This window comes from Engraulis encrasicolus, chromosome 16 (genome assembly GCF_034702125.1).
Source record: "Engraulis encrasicolus isolate BLACKSEA-1 chromosome 16, IST_EnEncr_1.0, whole genome shotgun sequence".
Classification (NCBI taxonomy): Eukaryota; Metazoa; Chordata; class Actinopteri; order Clupeiformes; family Engraulidae; genus Engraulis; species Engraulis encrasicolus.
Window position 1 is genome coordinate 40,191,775 of NC_085872.1, and position 23,649 is coordinate 40,215,423.

Here is a 23,649-nt window from a genome sequence, read left to right on the forward strand (position 1 = left end):
AAACGCAAAACGATTAGAGATGCACTAGACATTGTTCATGATGTGACACAGCTCATTAAGCAGTCCCCCAAACGAAACAAAGCATTCTAGTCACTAAAGGCAGAGTTGAAACCAGAAACACAGAACCTTTGCACGCTCTGACCTACGAGATGGACTGTGAGAAGCAGGGCCTTGAAGTCTGTCATAGACAACCACTATCTACTACCATTGTGATGGAGGAGTTTTGAGAAGAATCACACGATAAATCTGGACGAAAAGCTGTAGGCATTTTGGCTATACTTGAAACATTCCTACTTCGGTCTACGCCTGGCGAGCTTGATTTTTTCACGTGCTTAAAATGAATGAAAAATGAACGAAATAACAGTCGAGTGGCTCCCCCAGCTGTGATCCGGTTCCCATCGTTCACTTCAGGGAGCCGTTCAAAAGAACCGGCTCGTTCATGAACGACACACCTCTAGTAAGACGGTTTGATCAATAAAACTCACTTTATGAATTGTCACAGTTCCGAAACTCATGCTGCGGTCTGACCCACCTGGGTCTCCTGACTAAACATGCGACCATGACTCGAAGAGTCTTTGGCAGCAATGAAACGGCATGTTCCTGATTTTGCAATAATTAGGCCTAGTGTGTGTGTTTGTAGGCTATTTAAGAAGACTAAAAGTCAAATATTTGGGAGCAGCTAGTTGAGCATGGACAGACAGGAGGCGAGCAGCAGATGACCACTCGCTTCCGCTGCCGAGTTGCCTTGTGACTCGCACACTCGTGCGAAACTTAAGCGGTGATCCGATCCGTAGGGGATTCACTGCTACCAACAACTCAGTCAGGATAAGTCTATGACCGAGTCGCCGAGGGCACCACTATTGACTCGGGCGAGGGACAGCAGTGGCTTTAAAGCCTGTACGCTGTAACGCAGTGGTTGATAGTAGAGGTTGATAGTAGACTAGTATGTTGTCAGTCACGAACACTCACTGAGTAAAACGGAAGCAACTCCCGCTTCGACGAGCCCGTTTGATCCGTCCTGACTCTTGTGGCCAATTGAGTCGCGGATCCCCACTCCCAGATATGTGTGCTTCTGACTCTTTTGAGGTCTACATTTCTAAATGTTAACAGTGCTCTGCCCTTAGGGAAATTACACGTCTACAGACGTGACTCTACTTGGGGTCTTACACACCAGGGCGGTAAAAGCGTCGCGGAACGGCCGCGTTACCGTCGGTGAAAATACATTGAAACATCTGTCCTTACACACCAACCGGCGGTAGTCGAGCTTCAGTGGCGCGGGAGCCGGCGCCGCGCCGCGCTGTATTTGGAAAATAGAACTCGAGCGTATTTTTCACGCCGGCGACCGGCGGTGTCTCATTCAAATGAATGGCAGAGTAGCATGCTAGTGTAACCAAGTGGTAAGGACAGGAGAGTTTTAAACTCAAAATTTCACAGTTTTTCTTACTAAATAGACTACGCCACCCTGGGATAAGAATGGGAACTACAGCCCAGGGACTGTATGAAAACCTTAGATTTGACCCCCACACAAGTTCTGTTGCATTAACGAGGAAACGTGGATTCCGTAACAAAATAATCTCTTTATTAACAATTTCACATATAATAAATATAAAAATCCGGACAGTTAAAATGTTTCCCACCACAATGCATACACACACACACTCACACAAATCGGTACAAAAGGGAGGGTTCTCAAATACAGGGCAGGTGCACCCAAAAGGGGGGAATTATACTAAGCCCCCTGTCTAGGTCTTGGATAAGTACACACAAACACTCGTGCCCATGCACACACTAAGTGAAGGTGAATTATTGCACTCACACACAGGTAACACTGCACTGCACTGCAATTCACTGCACACCACGTGACCGGACCCACCACCAGGGGGGAAGAGGACCTCCCTCTGGGATTACCTGCACCTGTTAACAGAAAAGAAAAGGGTGAATAAGGGGGTAATCAAGGGCCTGCCACTTGCCCAGCAAATAAAGACAAACAAAATGAAATAAACTGAATTGCAGGGCCCACCAGCAAAATCTAACTCGCCACAGAAAGAGGTTGCTACAGGCGAGAGCAGGACTGATGAGAATTAGTAACGACACTCAGGCCAGGGGCATTGGTTTAGGCTACAAGCCGTGCACATTCAGTAATTATAGAAACAAAAAACAAAATAATTCAAATTGAAGTTCTCAACTCAAGTCAAACGAAAATAATCAAACAAAAGAAAGAAACATCCCTCAAAGAAAATGTACAAAATAAACAAATTAATCGTGCTCTCACCACGACATAACAGGACACTCACTCACACAGACTACATTCACGCACACACTGAACTCGGCCACATGCGCCACCTGCGCAAGTTAACTTATGCTGGGCTGCTGAATGCTTTCGGAGTGATAGCCCTCGGATGACCGGACACTGCGACGCGTCAGTCCGAAGCACGTATCGAGGGGGGACAAAACAGCAGCAATTCAGAGCGAACCGGGAGTCTGCAGCTACACCCAGGCGCCTACAAATACAGAGGATAATGCGATGTAACTGGGCTATTGTACCAATTTTACAACGTGATGAAAAGTTGAAGCGGTATACTCACGTTCCACAACAGCAGAGGAGGCGAGGAGGGAGACAATAAAGGCCGACGAGTCAGAGGAAACTCAAACCCACGCTACAACAAAATACATCATCGGTTAGACCCGAGTCAAACAAATCAAAACTTTTGCGAACGTGTGGCGTCATTTGGGTGGCCTACCTGAGCCAGAAGGAGGGAGCTCTCGGAGCTTTGGTAGATGAACAGGGTAGCCAACAAACAGCTGATGGCACCGGTAGATACACTTGTACGAGGCGGAGAGCGTGTCACGCCAAGTTGAATTTGGAAACAGATCGGAGTGCAAAGAGTAGACCAGAATGCACGTTTGGATGGACAAAGGAAAGCACGTTGACCGACAGCTATTCCTCCTAGCTTGCGAAAAGCCGGCGTCCCAGCTGGAGTGAAATCAGCTGTGAGATCAGCTGATAGGTCAGTGTGATGTGATGACGCACGCACCGCAAATGAAAAAGGAACGTCAAAGCCCACTTTGCTACACTAGCTTTGGTTGTGGGCAGGGTTTTGAATAGGACTGGCCGCGCACGCCAACGCTGTCAGTGTGAAAAAAGGCAGAGAAAAACACGCCGGCCAAAACTAACCAGAAAGACCGCGTTCGTCCCGGGACCGTTCCGTGCCGCCTTGGTATGTTTTGGTCCTCACTTGTCTTGTGAGAGGCAAATCAGTCTCCCTCCCCACGACACCATACAATGCATTTTCAGTGGCCGGTAGAGACAGACGTGACACATGATGCACTACGGTGTGGCAGCTTTTGTGATACGCACAGAAATTGTCATACACATGTACATCTGCTTGTATGAGGCTACGTCAAGCGATATGGGACAAAGATATGGCAGGAACCGAATGTCAACATAAACCGAGATTACACAATCTTATGGTCACCAAATGTTTTGGGACTGTCATTTATGTTATGCCTACACTTTGGAATTAGATCAGAGTCTTGTTGTTACACAGGTAGACTATATTTGATTTACCTCAACTGTACCCAGTACTTAACTTTATTCTACCCTACAAGCAGATACAGGGGGCATGAGAATCCGGTGTGTATCACAAAAGCTACCACAACGGCTCCTTGGGATAGCCTGGTTCCTACCAGACCTCTGTGTGTGTGCTCTGGAGCCCCCTGGTGGCACTCCAAACACACACATCGGTCTGGGAGCATGTGGCAGGATTCAATTTCTGGACTCAAAAAATAATGCCGAGCATTTATTTCTGGACTCAAAAAATAATGCCGAGCATTTATCACTGGCAGCTCACATTGAGGAGTCACAGAACATATTATAGACTATATTGACGCGTTAGAGATCAACAGAAAATGGTTTTGAAAGAATTTGTTGATATTAAAGCAATAAATGCTGCGATTATTTTTTGACTGTAGAAATGGAATCCTGCTACATGCTCCCAGACCTAGTAGTGGAGCTCACAAAGCTGTGCGGAACTACAGGTCGGGCAAGAGCCAGGCAACCTTGGGATATGCATATGACAAATTGTAATGAGCACTAGCAGGCTGGCGCACCGACCGCAGTGAATCCCGGCCCCGGGCACTGGCGACAGAAAACTCATCTAGCGCCTTTGGCGACTTTTTAAAACGTGCATTTTCAGTGACAAATTCATTGTTTTTCCACATAATTCTGACTCTGCGCCGCCGTCAGAAGCGTTTCCCACGGTTAAGCAGCGCTGCAGATTAGCTCTGATCTCCAAAAAGTAGCTAGCACCGCCCATTTGTACTATGGACGAAGGCATGTGGGCACGTTTTCTGTAGATCAGCACGCCGTGCTTGACATTGTGACGTCACATGTAACGTCATGACGTCATCTAGCAACTTCTAGCGACTTTTCAGCAAGCCCATAGCGACTTTGGCTGATTTTCTTTTGGCAACACTGTGCATGACGCTGTGACACTATACTTGGGTTCGCCGTGTTTGTAAACACAATGTTGTGAGGAGGGGCAAGACACTGGCAGCCAACCATGTGAGGTAATTTTTTGATCGACAGCTGTTTCCAACGACCAGAGGTTGAGTTGTGTGCAGCCAGGGGAAAAAAAAAAATTAGAACCCATCTTTACGTCTGGCGACTTTTCAGAGAGCCAATAGCGACTTTTTGTGATTTTTTGTGGCAACATTGTTCATGTGTCTTATGGCACTCTTTACCAGCCACGGGTCCAGTCAGCCAAGAAGATCAACATTCGGTATGCTTTCTTATTACGCACTAACAAAAGCCTCAGAAACTCACAAAGCACAAAGTAAAGAATATATTGGAAATAGTTTGACCAGGGTGTTTCTTTCTGGTCATTGTCCATTTTTGGCACACAGATGTCCATGAGGTAAAGTCTCTCGGTAGCAGGTTAGCTCCATCGCATATTTGATAGCGTCTTGTCCACAGTGTGTTTGGGGAAACTGAATGCCAAAGTCAGTGTGTGTGAAAGTGTATGTGTGTGAATGTTTATTCAATGTCTGAGTATGAAAAGGCACAGGGGAAAAAAGAGAAAATGCTCGGACTGTCACATCTACGTTAACACTGGCATACATGCTACAGACCCGTGTTTCCCACACATGGATCAGAGACACTAACACATCAGATTATTGGGTTTTCCTGTTGATTTTGGACTAAATCTCTTGGATTAAATCACTTTCGGGACATTTTGTGTTTTTTTTTTGTTGCATTCCCGAGACTGACAGATCACAGATTTATTAACACATTGACTACCAGGCGTTGTTTGAAATTAGGGATGCAAATTATCGATTAATCATTAGTTGATCGATCGACTTACGATTAATTGATAAGCTGCGTTTTCCCCCCGAAATCTCAATGTTTCTCGAAAAAAAAACTACTAAATCTAAAAATTGTAATTAAATATTGAGATAAAATACCACATTTAAATTAATCATATTTAAATTCTTTAATCCAGAGGTGATTTAAATATTCCCACTATTCACACCCCTCTTCATACACACTCTTCACATACCCATTTCACATGGGTCTCTTGTCAGTTGAATTGTCGATTAATTGTGATATATGTTTTTTAATCGATTAACGCATTGATCGATTAAAACCGATTAATTGTTTGCATCCCTAGACTCTCAGCCAGTTTAATCAATTATTGACATTTTTTTTAATGTTCAAATCTCATCTTTCAAACAAGCCATAACATGTTTCAATGGCCTTATCACATAATATGCTGTGACTCTACTAAAACGGGGTCAGAATGCTGGTAATCTGCCTCAACATTTGGTTGGTAAACTCTGTTAAATGTTCATGTAGGTGTTTGAGAGATTGTTATTCTGTCCTGTTGGCTATGATTATGTCCTCGTTGGAAAGTCGCTTTGGTTTTAAAGCATCTGCCAAATGTAATGTAATGTAATGTCCTGACCTGTGGTTTAGTCTTGTTGCTGTGCTGAACAGGTATGAACTATATAGACCTATATAGAACTATATATACACCTTTAGGGGTGACCAGGGAACGGTTCATTTTGCCTCTGCCATCAGTCTGTTTTTGCAGTTGTTGATGTTTTGTTCCTGGTGTTGCTATGTAATGATAATAGTAGGAGGTGAAGTTGGAATTGTGGGCTTGGTTGTACTGTACAGACAGAATACTCAAAATACAAAATGTTCGAAATACACTGCACTAGCCATGAAGGAAGTCCTTGGTGCTGAACAAAAAAAAATGTCTGAGCAGTGATATTGTGTATGTAATGTAAAAAGCAGCTGTGGGCTAACACCACTGTCCACATGTCACTACGGTGTCTATGTCCACATTGGGGGGGCAAGTATATTACATTATGTCCATTACAGATTATCAGGTATAGCAACACACTTCATGATTTATACAAATTGTTTTCTCAACCTTAGTTGAAATTATGTGGAATAGCTCAAATCAGCTACTCTAGTCAGATGGCCATACACCATTAGAAAGCTGAGGCTTTCGGAAAAGGTATGGTAGCCTTTGCCACCTTTTCGGTAACTCGAATGAATGGCAAAGTTACACACTAGCTTTGGCTGTGGGGGGATTGAACACGCCGACACTATAAAGCTGGGCTTACACTGTGCGACTTTTGCCCCGATTTTGCTCCGATTTGGCACTCACACGACTTTTTGAGAGTCGGGCCGATTTCTTGCTCAATCGCAGGTCAATCGTGAGTCTCGCATCGTGCAGTGTACATGGGGTAACGACAAGCGATTTCGCCTCACGATCGTGCAATCGCAGGGTCGCAAGAAAATCAAAACGGTTTGAAATTCTGGTCGTGGCTCGTGCGTAAAGCGCACAGTTAAAGCAGCGCTACGACCCGATTTGACACTTCACATGCACAAATGAATAGGGCCGTGCGATTCGCTGTTGAGCGCGACCTCATCTCCACCTCAGGTGCGCATGTTCCCTCCTCTGCAGACCGGGGAAACATGCCTGTCGCGTCATACGGTGGAAGCATTTCACTCGCATCCGACTGTTGGCTCGTGTAGTGTGAGGACGTGAGTCGTGAGTTGTGAACTTTTAAACAGTGAAATTCCATCGTGCAGTGTGAGCAGAAGCTTAAGACCCACGAGTGAAAATATCGCACAGTGTATGCCCGGCTTAAGTGTGAAAGGCAGTGTAGAACACACCGGCCGAAACTAAGCTGAAAGTCCTCGTTCGTCTCGCGTCGGTTCGGTTCCGCCTTGGTATGTCTGACGCCTTATATGACCTTCAGAACTTTTCAGAAAAACAATGGTTAAACAGTCTGTAACTGGGAAAGGATACCTCTTCACTTAAAGGAGCACTTCTGCCCATTTTTTTATATATATATATATATATATATATATTTAGGGGCTTTTATGCCTTTATTTGACATAGAGATGCACCGGATCCTGATTTTTAGGATCCTGCTGGATACCGGATCCACTGCTTAAGATCCTGCCGGATCCGGAACCAGATACCGGATCCTACGAAAGAGTTGAAACACATAGCCAACTCGCACACGTGGGCCCTTTTTATTACATTGGCGCAAATTATTTTTAAAACTCATTGGCTTACTGCCACACTGCCTTCAATGGCCGCTTCCAAAGGGCTTTCACTCCATGCAGCGATTGGGGTTGTGAAAGACTGACTGAAAAGCCTAGGCTACGTAAAAAGTAGAGATGCCCCAGATCCTGATTTTTAGGTAACTGCCGGATACCGGATCCACTGCTCAAGATCCTGCCGGATCCGGATAGTCCGAAAAACCCTATTATCCTGCCGGATCCGGAACCGGATCTTGGATCCTGTACCGGGTCTTGGATCCTGTACCGGATCTTGGATCCTGTACCGGATCTTGGATCCTGTACATCTCTAATTTGACAGGACAGTCGAAGAATGGGACATTGAGACGGGGGAGGATCGGGAAATGACCCCAGCCGGACTCGAACCGGGGTCCCCGGGGTTGGGCATGCAAGCCCAAATGTGGGGGGCTTAGCGCGCTGCGCCACAGAGCCCCCCTGCCAATTTTTAATATGCTGTTTTATTGACTTGACTTGTCAGTACCCGGTGATGCTGCATTTTTGGACTCAGCCCTTTCCGAGAGAGCTAATCTAATGGGGCAGCTTTTGTTAACATTTTTTTTTTAAATCTTGGGCCTACTCCCAAAAGGTTTCGCTGTTTGCTAGTTGTCTGCTGATGTTGCATAACCATTTGGGTGTTTTTAGGAATAAATCAAAATGTTTTTTTAAATGTAAACAAACACCTGCCCCCATTATAATGACGAGCATCTCGGAAAAAGGAAAGAAAAAAAAATCTCAGGTTCTGACAAGTCTGTGGTAGTGTGAGCATTACAACTGCATGTTGAAATTGGCTGAAGTTACCCTTTAAAAGGAGACTTACTTTCTTGTGAATGTCTAAGGAACACTCAGTTACTTATTTAGAGTATATTGAACCGCAAGTGCGTGTAGATTTGTTCAGTTGGCATGAAATGACCCTAAGCAATTACGTGTAATTAGGTATGAAAGCATGTGCAAATCAGAACCCTAAATTGATTTCACTGACAATAAACCTAAATTATTTTCCTTCCTTTAATCCCACCAGTTCCAATTATTTGTTATAACTGACAAACCTACGCAGTTTATGTTCAGTCTACAATTGATAGCCCATCATTGACGAGAACACACATTAACAGCATAGCCCAACTATAAAACGTTGAAAACATAGACTGCATTTTCGGAAGTTCACACACATCACAAAGCCGCCACCCTACCCAAAAAACAAAAACAAAAACACACACACACACCCTATTATTCCCCCATCTCTTTCTCTTCTGTTGTGTATGGCAGGTGTGGACAGATCAGACCATCTGACAAATAAGAGTAGGTCACATCAAACCTCAGACACGTGTGTTTTTGACCGCAGATCAAAGGATTAATTCACCCAGTACAAAATTTGTTTAAGAAGCTCAGAACCTCCTCCTCTGCCTCACAAAGGCTCTGTAAATGACACTGCATTGACATCAGCTGCCCTACATTTTCAGGCCACTTTGATCCACTGTTGTGTGACTAAGCCTCAAACAATTATCATGCCTGTTAGTCTTCATGTAATCAAAATTATTAAAACCTTCCAGCGAGCTAAGTCGCAAACAATTAACATCACTGCTGGCAGCCATTTCATCAATAAGCTCCACATATCATGACAGTGAAGAATTATAATGTGTCATTCACATAAAGCATACATCACACTGCATTGTGATTGGAATAAAGTCTGTTGAACTCAGTAGTTTGGCTGTGGATAGTTGCCATATCCACATTTGTGGCCTTTTTTTTGTTAGAGATTATATGTCTTGATGGTCAGCAGTGACATTTGGACAGCTAATTAGGGGCTAACTTCACGTAATCTTCACAGGACATGATGTACTCAAGTAGACTGAAAAGTCTTCCATTTGATCGTTTGGAATGCTTTCATTACGTGATGTGGAAGTATTTAGATCCAGAGTTAATTTTACTGTAAAACAATAAAAATAACAAATGTGTTGAATGAGAAATTGAATGAGAGGGACAGAGGAACAGAGATAGAGAGCGTGCATGAGTGTATGCCTTTCGTAGAGTTTCTCCCTCTCTCTTTTTACCAGCCTGTGTGCAAGCATGTGCGTGCAAACACACACACACACACACACACACACACACACACACACACACACACACACACACACACACACACACACACACACACCAATAGCTGTGCCTCTGTTCGGAGGGAAATGCACCAGGCTCTGTCCAGTGACAGGTGTCCCTGGCTGCTGCGGGCTCTCTCTCTCTCTCTCTCTCTCTCTCTCTCTCTCTCTCTCTCTCTCTCTCTCTCTCTCTCTCTCTCTCTCTCTCTCTCTCTCTCTCTCTCTCTCTGTCTCTCTCTCCCCTTCCCCGGATCAGATATTACTCAGGAGTTACACTTCATTACATCATCGCCTCTTCCGCGACCCGTGCTTCTTGGCTCTCGTTAGCATGCGCCTTCTTAAATTATTCACCGCCTCTACTGAAGCTATAAGCTAGCTCCTCTACCTCGTTTTGGATGGCCATGTATAAATACATTGAAGTCATGAAAACAGAAATAGACCAGTTACAGCAACACCACCAGTCCAATATTGGTTTGTACATAACCATTAGTATATTTTGTCTTTTTCTTTTTTTTTTAAACAAGGCTCTGAATTTAGACGGAAATGCAGTGATATTTTTTTGTATTCTAGCAAGGCCAGTCCCTGGGAGGCAGACAATTTTGTATTCACAAAGGTTGTTTTTATGCGTCTCATTAGGGTAATCACGGCGAGCTCTGTTGTAACAAAAACCACTGCATGCGCTGTAGCTAGGTTGGCAATCAGCATGGCGTACAACACCTCATGTTTCATCGGTGCCGCTTCTGTGTCTTCTGGAAAGCTTACATGCATTGGCCATACCCACGTCTGCATGCATTGCAATGACTGAAGTAGAAGGACATGCACGAGGGCATGGCTTGGACCCTGCTCATCAGTGATGGATTCTGTATTCGTTCTGAGTGCTTCCCTCTGGACGGTCTGTATACTCTGCCACCTGGAAGTCTTTGTGCTTTCTGAACCACAAACAGTGCATCGTCTGTAGTCTAAACATACAAACAAACAACGCACAGAGAGAGAGAGAGAGGGAGATAGACAGAGAGAGAGAGAGAGGAAGGGGAAGAAAGAGAACAGATATTAACCAAGGATGAAACATGGTGGAAAAGGTTGCTGTATTGTATTTGTTCACCCCAGAGGTCCAGGTGGTGTGTCAGGATCCACTTATGGGTTGCTGAGCCCCTTGTCTGCAACGAGCCAAAATGAAGGATATCTCTCTGCCAGATGTGGATGAGCCATTAGAATCGAGAAACGGAAACCAAAATGGAGGCTTCACTGGTCAGTGGTGCTTTATTAAATGCATCTTTGTCTTCGTATGAACATGAAAATCAATCTTGGGAAGCGTATGTTATAACACCCCACATCATCATGGTTACAGGAAGTGAGAAGAGAAGTAGGCCTATATCTTGGCAGTAATAGGCTAGGGAGATGGGAAGCAAACTAAATTTGCAGTTGAATTATCTGGAATCATTTATGGCCAAATATGAATTCATATAGTGACTGCCATGTCTGGGAATAGCCAAAAGAAAGTTATGATTCTGGAGAGGAATCTAGATTGGTACTTGAGACAATATGCCGCTGTATGTGTGGTTTAAAGAAAACAACAGTCCACCTTACTTGAAATAGATGTTGAGCAGTACCTCTTAACCCTTGTAAGGTGTTCATGTTTTTTTTACATAGAAGGTGTTCAGGTCATTTTGAATCGGGCATATATAAATTATTTAAAAAATGAAAAAATCATAGCTCATATTCACCCTCATGTTTCCTTCATTATGCTTGTGAAATTCTGTGTAGGCCCTATACTGTATATGTTTTTGAGAGTGAGAGATACAGGGAAAAAAGATAAGCAGACAGTGAGTAAACTCAATGCAAGCTCTCGGATTGAGCCAGCAGTGCTCTTACCGCGCAAGGTTGACCGATTGATCCACAACTGAAGGACCGAACAATATCTGTACTTCTTTTTCCACATAATTCACCCTCTGCCTTGTCTTCTCAACATGTGATCACTATTGTATCAGAGAGTTTAGAAAATATTGATGTATAAGCCCCTCAAAGTGATAGGGGTCAAAATGACCCAGGGACACCTCAGAGATACTCTAGACAGAGATAAGTCATTTCAGTTCATTTCTGGTATCCACTTTCTGTAGGGTGAACGCCCCTTTAGGAGACCTTCGGTTAGGAGACCTTCGGAGTCCTCAGGTTGAGAATAAATGGAGTCCCCTTAGCACTGTAGATGGCGGTAGCGCATTTCTTGTGCAAACACCTCAAAAATAGAAGAAGAAGGAGGGGACAACGCCCCCTTAGGAGACCCAACTTGAGCACACACTTTTGCATTGGGTGGGCGGGTTTCGAAGCCTCTTTATTACTCCACCCTCTTTGGACACCTCCTATGTAATAGAAACGTGTAGGGGTTTTTAGCAAGGGGGGCGGGTTTTTAAAAAAAAAAAAATTCAGATTGAGGTTCCTCACTTAAAATGAGTCAAGGCTAGAGAATCTTAGTGTATAACTCATACTATTTTTCTCAAGCTAAAAACTGAAAACACCTTAGGCTTAAAAGGGGCAGGGTAGGGTACATGTTTTGGAAACAAATACACATGAGAAATAACACATTATATACACTAGTATTACATATCATGGTGGGTGAATCCTGTGTGTAACGTGGTGGTGTGTGTAAGAAGCACAAGATTGTGTCGATCGCAAAAATATCCCTCCAAGCCCTGTCTCACTACACAAATGGAGGACACAATCAGATGTGCGCTTCCCAAAAGCACAGTTGCTAATGTTGTTTGCAACTTACTTGGTTTAGACGCAACTGTTTCCCAAACACAACTGTATGCATTTCTGTGGACCAACATGGTGTTGACCAACATGGTGTAAACAATGTGCACCAACATGGTACCAACATAGTGTCAACATGGTGAGACCAACATAAGTGTTTCCTATATGTTGCATCTGCCTGTGCACTTCACACGAGACATGTCACTAATTAGCTCATCTGAAATAAAAGCGAAAGCCCATTGGGAAACTCCAACTCCCATTGTCATTGTGACACAGCACTCCACAGCACACAAGTGAACACTGCACACAACGAAATTGCATTTATGCCTCACCCGTGCAAGGGGGCAGCCCTCAGTGGCGCCCCATGGGGAGCAGTGCGGTGGGACGGTACCATGCTCAGGGTACCTCAGTCATGGAGGAGGATGGGGGAGAGCACTGGTTGATTACTCCCCCCACCAACCTGGCGGGTCGGGAGTCGAACCGGCAACCTCTGGGATGCAAGTCTGACCGCTATCTGTCTGAAGGGTTGTGGTAGGTAGAAGCAGCAGAATTTGAACATTTGGATCCACTATCTAAAGCCAGGTCTCCAGAAGACAGCATTACATCTCTCTGTCTCTGTCTCTCTCTCTCTCTGTCTCTCTCTCTCTCTCTCTCTCTGTCTCTCTCTCTCTCTGTCTCTCTCTCTCTCTCTCTCTCTGTCTCTCTCTCTCTCTGACACACACACGTGTGCATGCTCTCTCACTCTTAATCTGTGCGTGTGTGTGTGTGTTTGTGCATGTGTGTCTGTGTTTAAGGCATAGGAGTGCTTTAAACAGTTGAAAACATATATGTCTTTTGAACTGGGCAAGCCAAACAGATTTTTTTTCAGAGAAGGCGTGAAAAGGGGTTTTCTGGTCTCACACATCCTCAGGATCTACCATGACCTTAAGCAAAAGGAGGACCAGCTCATAGATGTCTCTCACTCAACCACCATGCAGTGTTAATTTCGTCAACCATGACTATGACTAAAATATTTCGTCAATGCCCTTTTTTGATTTTCGTCTTTTAGACTAAGGCTAAGACTAAATTGGGAAGGCAATGACTAAAATATGACAAAGACTAAAATTGATTTTCGTCATTGTGACTAAGACTAAGACTAAATTTTAAAAAGCTGACGAAATTAACACTGGTATTAAATAAAATAGAGAAAAAGAGAACCAGTGTGTGAAGACGTTTTATTCTGTACAGTGTGATTATGTGAAAAAGAGAAGCAGTGTGTGGAGAAGGTTTATTCTCTACAGTCAATGATATATGTTAAAAGTGTGTGGAGAAGTTCTGTAATGTACAGTGTTGACTAAAATGACGAAAATGACTACAAATTGACTAAGACTAAAATTGATTTTCGTCATTTAGACTAAGACTAAATTGGGAAGGCAATGACTAAAATATGACTAAGACTAAAATTGATTTTCGTCATTGTGACTAAGACTACGACTAAATCAAAAAAAGCTGACAAAATTAACACTGCCACCATGACTCCTTCTTTCTTCCCTTCCTCTCTCTTTCTCTGCCCCGCTCTTCCTCTCCTCACTCTCCCTCTTCATCTGTCTTTTTACCTCCTTTCTATCTCAATCTCTCTCTTCCTTCTTCCTTCTTCCTCTCTTTGACTCCTACTACTTTCTGTGTTTGCTGGTACATCAAAAGGAGCTCTGGAGGCGCTGGGGTGAGGCCAGTAAAGCCGAGTGGTGTCCAGGCGGAAAAATCGGCAGAGATGACCCTGCATGTCTGTCCATGAGAGACCTGGCTCAGAGTCATTCTCTCAGCTACACGGCGGGCTCACACTGAGTGACCTTCGCACACATGCATACACATGCACGCGTGCACGCACACGCGCGCACACACACACACACACACACACACAGGCATAGGGACACATGTGCCTGCCTCCTCTCTCTCTCTCACACACACACACACACACACACACACACACACACACACACACACACACACACACACACACACACACACACACACACACACACACACACACACACACGTTCAGTGAGCACAGACACAGGGAGTATAGACACAAACAAAATGTAGATGACTTGGATGTTTTGGGTGGAGACTACATTAAGAAAGTCATCACGAAGTGTGACTGATTAGAATTATCCTCATGCTAATGCTAACTATATATATTTACATTATACACCACTACATTGTTGCCATAAATTGCTTTTTTATGCTTGCAAGGTCTGCTCACATGATGCCCAGCTTGTAATTTAGTACAACGTTGTCATGGCTCTAAATTAACTTTTTTTCCTCACCAGCCAAAATGACTAGTGGATGCAAATCTTACTAGCCAACCACACACTCACTAATGGGTCAAAGTGGCTTGGAAGTTGATATTTTCTACCAGACAAAGTGAAATTTCACCAGCATTTGGCCGGTTGGCTGGTTTTAGAGCCCTGAACGTTGTTGACGGAGACATGATGTAATGTGCTACCCCTGCTTTGTTTACATGGGCTGTCAATCATTGATTAATTGGACTTTGAGGAACCATATTGCCATTAGTGAAATGAAACGCAGTCCAAACTGTATCCACACAGTAGCTTCCTTACTTGCTTGTTCTTCTGTCTTGCTTGGGCTATCGTGTCTGCATCCTTATCACACGCAGAGTTGGTAAACAAACAATTAAGCTCATTATACCAAAGGTGTCACAATTGGTACAATTATGTCTCAGTCATTCCAACGGGTGTCTCTGGAAACATTGGTGGTCATAAATATTAAATATCAAAGATGACAAAACCTTTATGCTTAGCCACAAACACAGACTTCGTAGGTCTACACACATGCCTAGTTTCAAAGCATTTCTAGTTAAACACAAACACGCGCTTGCATGTCCACGGGGACCCCCGTTAGAGACCGACCGGGGTCATTTCCCGGCCCTCCCCCATCTCTCTCTCCCAATCATTTCCTGTCTGTTCTCCACTGTCCTGTTATAATAAAGGCCGGAAGGCCCCAAAAATACTTAAAAAAATTTAATAAAATTAAATTTAAATAAACGCACGCACGTGCGCACACACACACACACATACACACAAACAAGGTACAAGGTCATATACCAGAGTCAAGATTAAGTTTAGGCCTATTTAATCAGCTGCCCGACTCCCTAAAAGAACTCTATGGCTGTGAATGGCAAGAGTCCTGAGTCCTTACTAACCTACCACAGGTACTATGACAGGGGGGGGCAACCGCTATTCCGACATAGCGCTATTCCATCATACCGCTATTCCGACCCAGGGTTAGGGTTAGGGTTAGGGATGTCGGAATAGCGGCATGTAGGAATAGCGGCGGACAGTGGAAAACGTGTCGGTATTCCGACAATAGACATTTACGTCGGAATAGCGACATGTCGGAATAGCGCCACGTAACCCTATGACAGAAGGGGGGGTCAGACAGCATAAAATGGCGTTTTTTCATTGTTTTGTCTATTGTATGCGTCTATTGCAATTTTTCACTTCTCTCACATGCACACAGTACAGTACAACTGCAGGCAATACTTGAAAGCGCTGTCATGATCTATTTGGATTCACAGATACACTGTGGTGTAGCAGCAGACCTTTGGAGAGGTCTGGCATGGTGTCAGATAATCTACAGTAGCCTAGTTGATGGGCTGAACTTTATGAGCATCCACCTTTCCTTTCTCTGGGGCCGCCTGCAGACAGCCGATATCCACAGAGGGAGCTTGTGGGGAGTGACTAGAGAATCAGATCCCGATAGCTCAGTGGACCGCACTTTAATCCGTTGGGACATGGGGTCAATGCTAATATACGATAGCATCTTGCAGCGGCTGACACAAACTCTCGTTACGATACGGTATATGTAAGCTACCACATGATGCACTTACTACATTTTGGTTGGTCGTGCCAGAGGGAAGGCTTTGCAGCTGATGGTGGAAGGTGGCCGCATCACGCATCATGGTAAGGTGCACCGCTTCATGCCGAAGTGCACTTGAGTGCACGGCCACTTGTGACCAGAGATGCATGACCCGGGCTGGAGTGCATCAGCCTAGAGTGGAGCGCAGGCCACGAAGACAGCAGATAAACACAGATGTACAAAGTGTGTCACCTGGAGAGTATGAGCGCGCTCACGAGAGATAGAAAGAGAGAAAGGGGATGTTTGGAGAGCATCAAAGTGCCATCAGAGTCAACATGTTTTTCGAGGAGGGGATTGGGGGAAAGTAGGACACAAACTGCATCGCTGATGTCCCTTGGGCTCGTAATTTTCCGGAATAGCGGGGACGGTGTCGGAGCGAAGACCACCGCCATCTCCCGAGGGAGGCCGCGTTTTCAAAGCGAGCCCCAAAACGCTGTTAAGCAAATCTCCATACATAATAATCTGGATTTTTATTCAGAGAGATGCCTATTTGCATAAAGCCTCAGTGGCACCCAAAGGGGACCGGAGAGCAGAGGAGGAGAGAGAGACTAGAGCAACAGCAGTGCCAGTGCCGGGGATCTGAGGAGGCTGAACGTGGCCGTGCCACTTAGCATAAGTCTGATTTACGTTTCGGGAGGAAGACTGACGTGTCTTGGTGAAGCCAACTCTGAGTGTGAGAGAGACAGAGAGAGAGACTCTGTGGTATGTGTCTGTGATACACAATATAACTTAATCCAAGAGTTTGAATTTGCATTTGTGTGTGTGTGTGTGTGCATGTGGGAGCGTGTGTGTGTGCGCGTGTGTTTGTGTGTCTGTGTGCGTGTGTGTGTGTCTGTGTGAAAGAGGGGTGGTATGAGATGTTGGATGGCATAGCATCAGTTTAAACATCAATATTCATGTAGAATTCCTTTTGACAGGGCTTTGATGTATCGTATTAAAAATATTATGTGGTTCCTGTACGTCAGCAGCTCAACGCGAAGTCCTACATGCATCCGACATATTTATTTTTATGAATCATGGACCTTGATGCATCTAATAAGCAGTAGAACACACAATTTATATTCACGTTTTGTTATTTATGGTAGTCCCATATGCTGTATGCTGGAATTTATTTTGTCCCTGTGATACATATTACACGCAGAGACATGTTTTTCAAATTGATGTAAATTATAAACAAGAAAACTATCTAGCACATTCGACATGCCATCCATCTTGCAGTTTGTAGTGTGAAATATCTTTCAGTGCAATTATAAGTCTGATCTCTCTCTCTCTTGCTCTCTTGCTCTCTCTCTCTGTCTCTCTCTCTCTCTCTCTCGCACACACACACACATACACACACACACACACAGTTTAGTTTGTACTGAAAGAGCGCTTTTATTTAAATGAGATCTCTTAGACCTGGTGTCAATACATATATTCTAGGAACAGTCTTACCTTGCACTCAAACACTGCACAGCACTGTTTGCATTTGCCAAATTGAAGAGGCAGACTCACATGTGCCGTGTTTACCTGAAACACAACTTTCCACATTGCATTCTGTCTGTTTTATTTATTTATCCACTGCTTTTATTTGCTAAGACTTCTAGAATCTAGCCATGGAATTAAGTGTTTATTCATATTAGCATAGTAACATAAATTAAATGTGTTTTTCAATTCAAACATGTAAGTACTAGTGTAACTTTTTTCCATGCAAAAACAATTGCTTTATGCCTCAGCACTTGCACAACAAAACACTCAAAATACTGTGCCATGGTATTGTAAGGACGGGCGTTGTGAATGCTGCCACCATTCTTTTTAAAAGTGAATCCTACGCCTGTCTGTGCTCATTTTCAGTGTGTTGTGACCTTGCAATTCCTCTTCAATACCCCGTCATGCTTACCCCTTCACTGACATATACGTACGTACCGGTACTGCTTGTTATATGAGTTCCTCAGTCTTTCAGTCTTATATCAGTGTATTAGCTGTGCTGATCCACCACTGCTGGATGAAGTCATTTGTATTTAATGAATATGGGTCAAATCGAGAAGCAGCAATAGGACATTTGGCCTATATTTTGCAGGTGAGTGTTAAGCTGTTGCCAGTGTTCCCCGAGTGTTGGTATCTGGGTGATAGTGGGGTGCTTACTGCAGCGGGGTTGCAATTAAGACAAGGGCCAAAAGGGGGGATATACGTAGGAGTGGGAGATACGAGTCTGACAACAGTTAACTTCACAGCACATGGCTGTCGTGTTTGGCTGTTCTGCAGGCACAGGATGTGAAGATGCGCGCACACACTAACACACATTCACATGCATGCACAAACATAGCAAACACACACACACACACACTAATACATTCTGCAGTGTATTTTTGAAAATATATTCATACAACATTTATAGAAAAAAGTGTGGCTGTTGTTACATTTTGTACAAAGATGATGAGTTAAAGGATTTGACACTCTGTGATTGTATTCTGTTTTTAAAGAATTGAAAGAAATGCGGAAAAATGTCCCAGATTAGTCCAAATTTTATTTAATTATTTTCCAGGTCAATGGCAAACATAATGCAGTAATGAATGCAAGGTTCCTCATATGCCATAGCACATAACAGTGATCGAAAAGCTGAATATTCATACAACGTTTTAAAAACTTACTTCATCTCAAATAATAATGAAGCCAGTTCAGGTCGTGGGTATTATTGAATCAGTACTGTTTTCATTCCAATTCGTGACAGTTCCAGTCTTAAGGGTTTTCCTTTTTCTAAATTAGTACCGTTTTCATTCTGATTCGTGGCAACTCACAATGATGGTGTGTCATAGTATTTCAACATCAATTTTAAGCATCCATAGTTGTGTTCTGCGTTCTGTGAGCTATATTTTATCAGGAAACAAACATGGACAACATGAGCCCACAAATGACAGTGGTGGTGCCAGCATGCACATGTGCATACTATTAGCGATGAGTCCGCTATTGTTTTAAGCGAACAAATGGGGAAGTTCTTGGAGCACGCGGCTTGCCTCTTCTCTATATGGACGCCTGTTCGTTATTAGTAGTAACCCACAGTTCTGGCCGGGGACACAATAGATCCACAGTGGGCCTAGGATATGCCATGACATTCCCACAGCCTGCAGCATTCCTGGGATGTCTCGGAGGAATTAGATAAGGATCGCATCCTCTATGGAAGTGCAGATGTACTAATTCCTTGCCCCTCAGGCTAAGGACGAGAGACTGACCACACACCCACACAGTAACCAAGCTTTCCACTAGTTTTTTTTGTGTCTGTCCCTATCTGTCTCTCTCTCTCTCCTTCTCTCTCTTTCTGTCTCTCTCCTCTCTCTCTCTCTCTGTCTCTCTCTCTCTCTCTCACACACACACACACACACGCACACAAGAACACACACACACACAGAACTTTCACAAAGGTGATAGCTTGTGATCGCATGTGTATGAGCCTCATTTGTAAAACAAGTATCTTCATTGTCCAGCATGGGCAACTTGCGTTTCAGAGAGCAATCTCGAATTCTGCTATGATGCTCACATGGTTTTATGAATGTGGAATTTGGCAGCATAACATCGACATTATACCATATCTTTCAATCATAAGTACAGTTAATAAAGAGGACCTTTTCATTGAAAGACGTACAAGCAACAAATTACGGTAGTCACACAGAACGTTAACATGAGGCTCATTGTTGATAATAATGCCAAATCAAGAGTCAACTCTTTCGGACAGACACAAGGATTCAGTGAGGACTAATCGAATAAAACTAAATGCAGACTCTAAAATAGGCTAAGTCATAATTCCATTTCAAGTCAACCTTTTTCTCTTATGCCTTTTCATAATGGGGGACTGTGGAGGCAGCTTTTTTTCTTTCTTTTCTTTAGCATAAAAGGGGTAATTGAAGCGATAGAATGCAGTCTACTTGGCTGTGGTGACAGGGATTGTCTTGCAATGCAATTTTCAATGCAGTGCCACTTTATTTGGACTGCTGACACTGCAACGACAATGAGGGACACAAAGGAATTGTGTAATATAGACATGGGAATTCAACTCAGGCCTTAACAGCACTGCTATTTTTCCCTTGAGTTTAACTTTCCCAACATGGACCTAAGGTGTTTTAAAGGGTTTTTGGTTTTCTCGTTTGCATACATTTTTAAAGACAGTATGATGTAGGCGTTTACGCTTTGTTTATAGGTTACTTATTCTTAGGTAACAAGATTTATCGCAATATTGATGGTTTTAGGTCATTTGTTACAGAGATGCACAAGCACTGCCCACTAGATGTAACTGCTGCTAGGTGCAATTTTGTGCTGTGGTTTTATTTTTAAGAAACATGGACAGTTTAATGTTGACGTAGGCCTACATTCCATTATTTCACTAGCACTCAATTATAGCTTTTCTATTACAAAGTACCATTGTTATCCAGTGTATTGGATAGCTGTTAATTTCAGCTACACGTTATTTATACACATAATGTACTTGCATCCTTATCCATTGTGGTGCAGTTAGGGGTTTTCAGACTGCTACTATTAACAACATTATGAGGTGGGTATGGCCATCGGCGTTCTAGTAAGTTTTAGTTATTTATTTCTTTAAATACATGGCCATTTTCTTTCACAGGGCAAGTAGCTCCTCTAACCTGGATTATTTTTAACTCTGCTGCCGGAGGCAGGTGGAAATATTTTTTGGACGTAACGTAGGCATGATCCCTAGGGGTTAATATGCTCAAGCAAAGTGCCTTGCATTGTTACTTGCTTTGAGTTATTGCATGATAATCCATAAATGAGGTGACACAATTAAACTCTGCAAAAGTAGCTGTTAGGCTTCTGGTAATGCCTGAAGACGTTGTCCTCTCAGAAGGGCACACCATTCTGAATGGATATCACTTTCACAAGGCGACAGTGGACCTTAATTTAAAAATCATTCAATAAATTTATTGATTGGTTGTCTGTGACCATCAGACTGAGGACGCCAGTTGCGTGGCAATGAAGTTTAGTGTACAACCACTTATGAAATGTCTTTTATTTCCTATGTCCCAGCTGTCTGTTTCAGTGTGAGAAAACAATGGCCTGGCTGCTTAACTTTACAGTCAAACTGTGTTTGTTCTTTTATACAGGTCAGGTTAAATTTTTATTGCATACAATCTGTGGTCTGGGAATGTCTGAACACTGTAGTTAATTAAAGATTATCCATCATTTAACATTACATTTTCAGTCAGTCACTTTATCCATGACCCCATTTTTCTGAAGTACAAGGGGCATCCACATTGTGTGCAAAACCAAGCTGTTCTCAAATGACCTGATTGACAAGATTTCATTCATCTATTGCAAAATCTAGGCAACTGAAGTGTGTCCATAAGCAGTCTTGAAATGACAAAAACGCAATATTAAAATACATACGTTCAGTAAATTGACATTTTAGCACTAAAAAGATATAATTATTGATTCTGCCACCTCTAGGTTAAGGGGTAAGAATGGTAAGTACTAAGAGTGGAAGGTGTATGGGCTTCTGATTGATATGCAATGTTGAACAGCTTCTTTGATGGTCCTGTGGTGTTTTGTGATGAGTGATTTGCTTATTATCTTGGAGCGGAGGTTATGTCACGGTACCCTGCAAGCATGTGAGTGTTAGCATCTTTATCCTGCAATGTGTGCCCATATATGAGACCCCTGAGCATTGTCCCCTTGCTGGTTTGCTGTCAGTCGTCCTTCATCTAATAAATGGTGTGGGCGCCATAGAGCCTTGACTCCACTTGCAACCACTATAAATTCCGACAATATTTTTCGACACTGACAAGAAGGGTTATATGAAATTTTCTTTCTTTTTTAAATAGCTTGTAAAGCTAAGTACCTTATATGAATGCTGTTGCTTTGTTCCGCCTCTCTCGTCCTGACTTGAATTCATCCTGCTCCTCTGAATCACTCCACCTCCTTTGCATGTCAAGGATCCAGTGCCTGAAAACGAAAAGGAAGTGTATGGCAGCCATCCAGAGAGAAAAAAAAGCATTAACTCTGAGTTTTGATTAATGCTTGCTTAAAATTGTGTTGCTAATTTATGGATGTAGAAATATTGATGGATCTGGAGACAACATCATATTGATTTATTTGTGCAGGTGTTGTACTTCAGGTGTATGACTGAGGTATTACACGTAGTATGTATATGGCATGACATTCCCCTCCCCTTATCTTAATCAGATATATATATATTTGTTGTGGGCTTTTTGGACTTTATTATTTCAGGACAGTGTGAGAGTTGACAGGAAACGATTGGGAGAGCAAGATGGGGCAGGGCCGGGAAATGACCCCGGATGGATTCGAACCGAGGTCCCCGTGAGCAATGTAAGCCCGAATGTGGGGAGCTTAGCGCGCTGCGCCACAGCACCCCCCGGATCTAAATTTCAATCTCTTCATCAAGAATCTCACATGTATCAATACATCTTACCAGTATATAGGTCCTTAATCCATCCATGCATTTCCTCCATCCATTCATCCATTCATTTTTTGGTGCTGTTATACCCATTTCTCAACTCATAGCCTTTTGTAGATTCTTTGCTAGGCCATGTTTAAGCAATGCACATTCACTCCCCAGTGCCCCACTCCTTGCCTGGTTAACACCAGACCTAATCACAAGTGAGATTAGGTCTGGGGAGTTGCCTATGTAAATTCCGTATGGGGCTGGAATACTTGGCTATTATGACACACTGCCCTGCTCTCTGATTGGGCAGAGAAACTGTTAAGGTCGGAATGCTTGGCCATTATGACACAGATCCCATGATCTTGTACGTTATGAGTCATCCTCGCCATACTGTCTTTCAGATCGAAACGATTGTGTAGAACTAAAGGCAGTATGGGAGTTCCCAGGCTACCCCACTCCCCTCTCTACGAATCGATCGGCAGCAGTTAGTTCTTGCTGAAGGAAGCGTTAATTGGAGGAGCATAGCGTAAAATGAGTTCACTAACCAGTCCATGCTCTAATAACACCATTCTGTGATTCTGCTGTCACGGTGGACTGACGGACAGCTGAACCTTGTGCAAACAGACACAGAGTGGGAGAAATTGAGAGTAGGGGGGGGGTACAGAAAGAGAGAGAGAGAGACAGAGAGAGAGAGAGAGAGAGAGAGAGAGAGAGAGAGAAAGTGAATCGAGTGCGAGGGTGTGTTTGTGTGTGTAAGTGTGTGTGTGAGAGAGAGAGACAGAAAGAGTAGAGTGTGTTTGTGTGTGGTGTGTGTGTAGATGCATGCATGTGTGCGTATGCGTGCGTGCGTGTTTGAAAGTGTTTGGAAGAGAGAAGCAGAGAGTTGGAGAGGAGAA